This window comes from Dendrobium catenatum, unplaced genomic scaffold, assembly GCF_001605985.2.
Source record: "Dendrobium catenatum unplaced genomic scaffold, ASM160598v2 fragScaff_scaffold_1001, whole genome shotgun sequence".
NCBI classification, from domain to species: Eukaryota; Viridiplantae; Streptophyta; class Magnoliopsida; order Asparagales; family Orchidaceae; genus Dendrobium; species Dendrobium catenatum.
The window spans coordinates 581,995-591,332 of NW_021319463.1; positions in this window are offsets into that span (position 1 = coordinate 581,995).

Below are 9,338 nucleotides of genomic sequence, written 5' to 3' on the forward strand. Positions count from 1 at the left end.
GTCAAAATATGCCCAATATAGAGGATCAAGTATGGATGATCGTATGATGGGGTAGAAATATGCCTATGACAAAGATTCATGATTGGATAATCGTTTGATGGGGTCAAAATATGCAAATAGAAAAGGATCAAAAGTGGATGATGGTATGATGGGGTTGGAATGTGCCCATCATAGAGAATAGAAGTTGGATGATTATATAATGGGGTTAAAATATACCCAACATAGAGGATCAAATATTAAGGGAAGGCAACACCTAACCTTAAGGATAAGAGAACATGAAATAATTGATTTATGATTTTGATCTTTTTAAAAATTGCTTTAATAGTGAGAATATAATTGACCAAAGTTAATTTAAGATATCCAAAATAATATATTAATTTAAAATTTGAGTTAAATCAAACATAGTATTTCTTAAGAAAGTGTCCATTAATAGGTAATATTTGGTGGTTTCCTTTGTAATCCATTAGTGATACAAGACCCCTTCATAGATTATTTCTATAATGAAATGCCTATCCCATGTTGGCTGAAACTTCTCACAGATTTTTTGTTGAGCTAAGATAGGCCTCCAAAGAACCAAGTCAAAGTCTCCTACTTTGAAGGTTCTAAGTTATACAAATTATCATGAGATTGAACCATTCGGGATTTATACAACTCTAGATTTTGTTGAGCTTAGAAATGACACTTTAAGGCCTTCGAGAACTTCTACCTGGAGTTATGCATTCCACTCAGTTGTAATTTGATTCTAAGCCATAGATCTAAGTGAGAGAATATTCACTTCTAGAGTGAGTACGCCCTCGGACCCATATACTAGTACAAACGAAGTTGATTATGATTAGGTCCTATATGCCAATAAGGCTTCCACCAACCTCTCATCCTATTAACATTTATTATAATTGAGAATCTTTTCGATGATCTACACCAGAATCTTGTTGAAGGCCTCAGCCAACCGATTAGGCCGTATGTAATATATTATTTAGTATCTCCGGACAATACTATGGCACCTTGTGAAACTTTTAATTTTTGTAGACTTGAATATAAACCCATCATTAGATATAACTCTATGGGGTATGCATATCATTATATAATTTGGTCATGAAAGTGAAAGTTTGTTAAGGATGTTAAGCCCTTATGAATTAGCCTTAGGCTAATCAAGAGGGGGGGGGGGGCATTGCTGTTTTAAAAATTCTTAAACAAAAATAAAATGCATAAATTATATACAGATATGTAACACGAAAGAATACACCACATTTTATAGTGATTCAATCAACTTAACCTACATCCACTCCTCGGAGCGTCTCCTCTGGGTATTCCACTAAACTCAGTGACTCTCTTTTTGCTCCCACAGTAAGGCAGAGAAGCCTTTACAAAATGCTTTTTCACTGAGTCCAATGAGGCGGATAACCCGACCTCCTTTTCTTTCCTCTTGAAGCAGGCAGAGAACCTCAACCACATTTTGTTTCCTCCAAAAGTAGGTAGAGAACCTTAATCGGTCACTGAAGTAGATCTCTATAGAACCTCCAAGGAACCAAGGATGATGACTGGAGAAGATAACTTGGATCCTTGCTTGGAGAAAACTTAATGAAGCCATCATAAATTCCCCCTCACAAGATTCTCTCTCCCTATCGCAAGCTCTCCCTTTCCTTCTTTAGCTCTATCAGGTCAAAGTAACAGCAAAAGATACAATCTTGAGTAAATAAGAGATGTTATATATAAGGGCTTAACATTTATCCTAAATTACAACTAATCAACAAAGATCATCCAGAACGATCAATAGATTATCTCATACGATCAGTACAAATTTAGCTCATTCAGTCGGGACGGCGGGGGCGGGGGGGGGAGGGGGGGGGGGGGGGGGGGGGGGGGGGCTAGATGATTAGAAGATTTATTTATTCTAAACATCTAGGAGTATGAGCACATCATTATGTATGATAAGTTCAAAACTTTCAGTATCGTCCAGACCATCACTCTGCTTGGCCAAACATCATATGTTGGATGATGAAACATAACTAATCGTCCAGGCCGATTGTTGGATCGTCCTATATGATTAGTTCAAATAAATAAATATCATCCAACACATCATTCTATTTGGCTAGAATAATTTGTTCAAAACATTAAATATCATCTAACACATCATACTATTTAGCTAGGACGATTAATGAAGAAACTATGGTTTTTTAATAGATTCTCCAGAATGATCCTGCGATTGTCCAGGATTATATAATCGACCAATAAAATGTTAATTGATTTTCTTAATCATCAAACTAATTTGGGCATAATTATATTATATCATCTAGGATAATGTCATGTATGATGTCAAAAAATAATTACATGCCTAAAAGAGTCAATGGCTGATTCTTTCTGATTTGAGCATAGCGTTCAGAATGATGTGAATATCGTCCAGGATGATTTGCCTAATTTAGTTGTCTTAATATGCCCTAATTAGGGTTTATATTTTTAACTGATCATCCAGGATAATTTTGGGCCATCTTGGATAATATAATAAAATAAAAAATCTCTAAAATAGATAGAATTTTCTCCCTTGAGTGTGTGTGCAATATTACTTAGTTAAAAATCAGGATCCACTTTATTACATTTGACCCAAGAAAAGGTAAAAAAATTTGAAGTGCCCTTACAGACTGACTCAGTCCTAATCTATCCAATATTGAGTTGGAATGATTTATAATTGACCTAGTAGACCTAAAACATTAGTAGGCAGGGCAATAGTAGAAAAACAAAATTGTTAGAAATATTTGCTATCATAGAAATTATATTCCCTGAATCTAGATTCATAATAATCTCCCCCTTTTTTATGATTGAGAACATTTAGTTGAAAATTTAACGTAAGTAGTTAAATGAAATATAACATGAAGAAAAACATTATGAACCAAGCAATGCAAATTTTACTAAAATCTAATATATGGTATAAATACTAAACAATAGTAGTAAAAAAAAATAATATAACAAAATAACACAAACACTACCACTATTACTCCTTTTGACATCACGAAAAGGAGGAGGAAACTCGAAAAGAAAAATAGAATAAGAAAATAAAAACTGATCAATATCACAAAAAATAACACAAATAAACATTCTACAAGTACGAAGGTCCCTAATCATTAGAATGAGGTGGTGGTTGGTGAAGAAAGCTAGAAATTACAGTAAACGGCTCCTCAAACTAGGCCTTATCCTTGTTATGATGCTGCTGCTGGTGTGCCACATACGCATGAAATCTAGCAACCTCCTCCGCATGCTGTTATTCCTATACAACAATATAAGAGTTGAACCTAGCCTCTCATTGATCGAACTGCTCCACCAGCTGATCTAGCTATAAGTGCTGGCAGATCAGAGTAGGTACATAAACAAGTGTAATAGCAGCTTCCTCCTTAGCTCCCTAAGTCTCCTTGTGCTCTGGGTGGAGATAAGTATTGTGAAGAATATGGAAGGAGCTATTGGTATAGAAGGCATGCTGAAAATTAGGTGGGGCAGGATATTAAAGATTGTATTTGGTTTCTAGTACATAGGTTATGATGTGTAATAAGATAAGGTTAGGCTTTCTTTTACGCCATGGATCCCAAATACTAGTCAAATGCTCAATGTATTGGAAAAGAAGATCTACAGCATTGAACTCTCTATGAGCCATGATATAAAAGGTGATGATTAAAAGGAGAGGAGTGATGTGGACTTGATCACAAGCCTTATGGATTGTTGAGGTGTGAAGAACATATTAGATTGTCCTTGCATCTTTGACTAAGGTGTTAGATACCCCCATCATGATAGGAGACATGATTTCTCCTTAGAAGGTCATTTGTAAGAGCCCAGTCGTAATCAGAATCTTGATATAAAGGGTGAATCTTGTTTCCAATAATGGATAGTTGGAGGAGTTTATGATAGCCCTAATAGGTAATTTCTACATGTCATATGTTTATATAGGACTCAAAGGCAATTTAAGTGGACTTGATCCTAAGGCTCATAAAAAAATTATAAAGGAGTTCAGAATTGAAAGGGAAGGTGAGTGTAATAATAAAGGTGAGGGAGATGTGAGCAAAAAGATTAATGACATGATAAGTGAGCATACGAGGGTTTACGGTCCTGAGTAATGCAAAGATAGGCAGCTTGGTCAACCGCCTAAGTGAAACAAGGGTCGATATAGGCCCTCTAAAAACTCCCGATCACCATTTTAGATCATTTTCCACCCTCCATTGACAAAATATTAGAGTATGAGTGAGAGTAAAGAGGTATAAAAAGATTTGGGGTGAGAAAAATATTTGAGGTTGGCTGTTTATAAAGAATCAGCCATACCATCCAGGATGCTCAAAAAATCATCCAAGATAATCAGGCAAAATTATGACATCTAGGATGATTAGTAAAAAGGAAATCTAATCGTCCATGATGATCAGACATCATATAGGATAATTAGACTCAGGCCATCATCCCAAGAAGTCATGCTGGATGACCGTTGAAAAAGTATATTATCTAAGACGATTAGGTGGATCATCTAGGACAATCAATAATAATGGGTCATACCGGTTGAATTTCAAATGTGTAATCTTTTTTGCCCTGTGGATCATCCAGGATGAACAAGTGGATCATCTAAGATGATCACAAATAATTGAAGTAGAATTTGATCAGATCTTCTAATATGATATGGATTTTCAGGGACGATCATAGATAATTAAGCAGGATTTGATCAGATCAGCCCGGCTGATGAGTATCATCCAGGACAATCTCAAATAGTTGACTCAGATCAACCATAGATGGAAGATGAAGGGTGGTGTAATGATATCATCTAGGATGATAGGAATATCATCCAAAATAATGTGATAAAAAATTGAAGGTTTTGTGGACAGATGGAGGTGATTAGAGAAGGCCCTAAAAAAGAAAAACTAGTAAAAAATAAAAAATAAAGCAACAAAAAAAGTTTACAAATATGACAAAAAAGAAAGAAAAATATTTTTTAAAGCACAAATAATGATAAATTTATCATGTAATTGAAATAAAAATTTATACAAAAATGAGTTAATATCGTCAACATCCAAAAAATGGTAGATTAACCGATCTTGTTATCCCGAACTCTTACTTCTTACAATGCAAACCATCTTTTGAAAATAAAGATCTAACACAGAAAAGGAAATTAGATAGAAAAAAAGATCCGTTCAATTCTTATTTCCAGAAAATATTTTATAGAATAATATAGCAAAGTAATTAATCACAATCATGAATTTTGAAATCAAGTCCTTCAAAAAATCAAGTGACATATTAATTATTCTAAGATTTAATGATTTGAAATAGAAAGGAAGCTTGCTTTTTTGTGGTCTCATTTTGTGCCTCTTGTCAATTGGTTAGCGCACTTTGTGCATCTTTTGATTTTTTATATATTTTAATTTTTTTGGTGATCATTGAGCATCTTTTTAGTTTTCTTTTCTTTTTGGGCTTATTTTTTGCTTCTTGTCTTTTTTGCAAGATAGCTCTCTTTTGAAACTTTTAAATACTCTCTGTTATGAGAATATCTTCCAAATATTAGAGAAGAAAAACTCACTCTCTAATATATGGAAGAGTAAACCATAAACCAAAAACAAATTCAAATGATAAATATAACGACAAGATTATGAAAGCTTCAAAGTGATTTAATGACTTTGAATATTATTTATATAAGATAGAATACTATAACAAGTTAGAAAATATCTCAATTTCAAAGTCCAGTTATTAATTTTGAGATAAACCTTTATTTAGAAAAGAAAATTACACAACTAAAAGGAGTTAAAGGAAGGGAAAAAATAAAGGGTGTTTCTCCCTTAAACTTATTTAGGGATGTCAATCATTGACTACAAATTTTTAAAAACAAATACAAGGCATAAAATATCATTTCAACAGTTATAAAAAAAAAATTGAAAGAAAAGCTAAAACATCAAAAACAAAAACATGAAAAATTATAGCAAATAAAAATCAACACTTAAATATTAAAAACAAAATAAAGAATAAAAAATAACAACAAACAACAGATATAAAATTTAGTGTTCATAAAGCTTTAAGTTTCTGTATTTATGTCAATGACACCCAATTTTGTCCTTAAAATGTTGAATGTGTCAAAGGCTAGTGGTTTAGTATAGATGACAGCTAGTTGATTCTCAATTACTACATGATGTAACTCAATATCACCTTTGGTAACATGATCCCTAATAAAGTGATGCCTTATATCCTTATATTTTGTCCTTGAATGTTGGATATGATTCTTAGAGATGCAGATGGCACTAGTGTTGTCACTTAGGATTGAAATTATGCCTACAGATAATCCTAAATCCAGAATTTATTGCTTCAACCAAAGGACTTAGGCCACACAACTTCCTAAGGAAATGTACTCAGCTTTAGTAATGGAAAGGGAAATAGAGTTTTGTTTACTACTATACTGGGAGACTAAGGATTGTCCTATGAATTGACAAGCATCAGAAGTGCTCTTTCTATCCAGCCTATATCCTGCAAAATTAGAATTAGAATATCCAATAATCTCAAAAGAAGTGTTGCGCCTAGGATACCAGATTTTTAGTTTTGGGGTCCTAAGAGATATCTAAAGATTCTATTAACTACAGTCAGGTGGAATTTTTAAGCATCAGCTTTAAGTCTAGTATAGAGTCAAACACTAAACACTATATCAGGTTGGCTAGCAGTCAAGTAAAGTAGTGATCCAATTATTCGTCTATATTTTTCTTTTATCAATAGATTTTCTAATTGAGTCCTTATCCAACTGAATAATGGAGCTCATGTTAGTATTTATTTGCATGGCTTTATCCATTTCATATTTCTTTAAGATGTCCTTGATGTACTTTATTTTATTTAGAAAGGTTCCATTATCCAATTGCCTTATATTAAACCCCAAAAAGTTGGACAACTCTCCCATCATACTCATCTCAAATTTCTTACTAATTATTTTAAAAAACATTTATCATTATCAGAAGATCTAAAAAGTTTATCATCAACATAAATCTAAAAAATAAATAACTCATCTCCTATTTTCCTCAAAAAAGGGTGGTATCTACACTCCCTTGACAAACTCCAGCTCTAGTAAGAATGTGCTAAACCTCTCATGTCAAGATGTGGGTGCCTATTTTAAACCATATAAGGCCTTTTTTTTTAATTTATAAACATGATTTAGAAATTGGGAACTCTCAAAACCCAGGGGTTGCTCTACAAACTCATCCTCTTTTATAACCCTATTTAAAAAGATACTCTTGACGTCTATTTGGAGAAGCTTAAATTCCTTATATCAGGCAAAGGCTAGTAGCACGTTAATGGCTTCCAATCTAGCTACAGGGGCAAAGGTCATCTCAAAATCAATCCTTTCTATTTAGTTGTACCCCTTAGTCACCATTCTTACCTTATTCCTAACCACCACACTAGAATCATTCATTTTATTCTTAAATACCATTTGGTTCTCAATACACTTTGATTCTTAAGTCTTTCTACTAACTCCCAAATATTATTCTTCATAAATTGATTAAGTTCTTTCTTATCTAAGATCTTGAATTCATCTGAAAGGGCTTGATTGATATTGGTGGGTTCAGTCATTGAGATAATAGAAGAGTGTTTCACTTACTTCCTAAGTCCATGTCTAATTCTAACACCTTCAAAAGGGTATCCTAAGATTAGTTCTTTAGGATGACTCGAAGAATATCTTCAATCTTTAGGCAAAGTGTGTCTAAGATCTGCCATTTCCTCCAAATTTGTATTTTCTACTTCTTGGGTAATCTCACTTACTCCTTTAGTGTTATGAGGCTCTACCCTCTTCTACAAATTTTTAACTCCTTGAGTAATCTCTCCAACTTCATCTTCCTTCTCAACTCTAAACTTCTTAGGATTAGATTCATTAAAAACTACATGGATAGTCTCCTCCACCACCAATGTCCTTTTGTTAAACACCCTAAAGGATTTCCCAACACTTGAATATTCTAAGAACACTCCTCCATCAGATTTTGGGTCAAATTGTCCTAAGGGTGACTTCCCGTTATTAACAATGAAAACCTTACATCCAAAGACATGGAGGTGGGAAAGGTTAGGTGTCCTATTCTTAATGATATCTAAGGGAGTCTTTTTCAGTTGGCATCTAACATTAACCCTTTTCAACACATAACAAGCTGTATTTTTTTGTTTAGCTCAAAAGTATTTTAGGAGTGAATATTCAGCAAGCATGACTCTATCAGCTTCAACTAAGCTCCTGTTTTTCCTTTTAACTACCCTGTTATGTTGAAGGGTCCTAAGAGCTAAAAGGTTGTAAGTAATCCCTTTATCTTCATAGAAGGGTCCAAATCTCACATTTTTAAACTCTCCACCATAGTCACTATAAATGATTAAGATATCATAACCTAGCTTTTCTGAATCTAAGTAGAAGAGGTTCTAAACTCATCAAAAGACTCACTCTTTTGTGATAAAAATCTAATCTAAGTGAACCTAGAGTAGTCATTAACAATCAAAAATCCATAGACTTTTTCCCCTAAGCTGGCAGGGCTAATGGGTCTAAACAAATCCATGTGAATTACTTCTAAAGGTCTAGAGGTGCTAATGTCCTATATGGAATGGAAAGAGGAATGGACTTTCTCCCAAGTTGACACGCATCACTTTCCTAAGGGTTTTCATGCTGTAATGATACAACCTCCTATGCCACAACAAAGACACATAAGTAACAATTTTTATGCAAAATAAATTAGAACATTTTAAGTTATTTAAATCCAGCATGTAAATGTAATTAATCCTTTTTCCCTATAAAATAGTATTGTTATTTAAGCTAATGATGCAAGTATTTGAAAAAAAATTTATGACAAAGCCCTTATAACAAAGATTACTGATGCTTAGCAAGTCATGTTTTAGTCCAACTACAAGTAAAATATTTTCAATCAAAAGTTTCTTGGCGTTTTTGATTATACCTATGCCCACCACTTTCCTGGTTGTGTTATTTCCAAGAGTGACCTTGCCTCCAGCCCTAGTCTCTAGCGAAATGAATTGATTGGTGTCTCCAATCATATGTCATGATCATATGCTATCCATGTACCATGTGCTTTTAAAAGGTCTTTGGTGATAGCAAACCTATAAAATCATCAAACATAATATTAGGAACCCAAACAAGTTTGGGTCCCTTCTTATGGAAAGAATAATGCAATGCATATGTATTATGATGTGAATCATGCAAATTGGGTCTCCACACCCAATGTGTACTATGATGAATAGTGCACGTGTATGAGATGTGTCCTAGCATACACATGAAAATTATCTAATAATAAGAAAAGTGTTTACTAGTCTACTCAGATGGTGATGTCTTTTCTTAAAGTTAAGTGATGCATGCAAAGATGGTT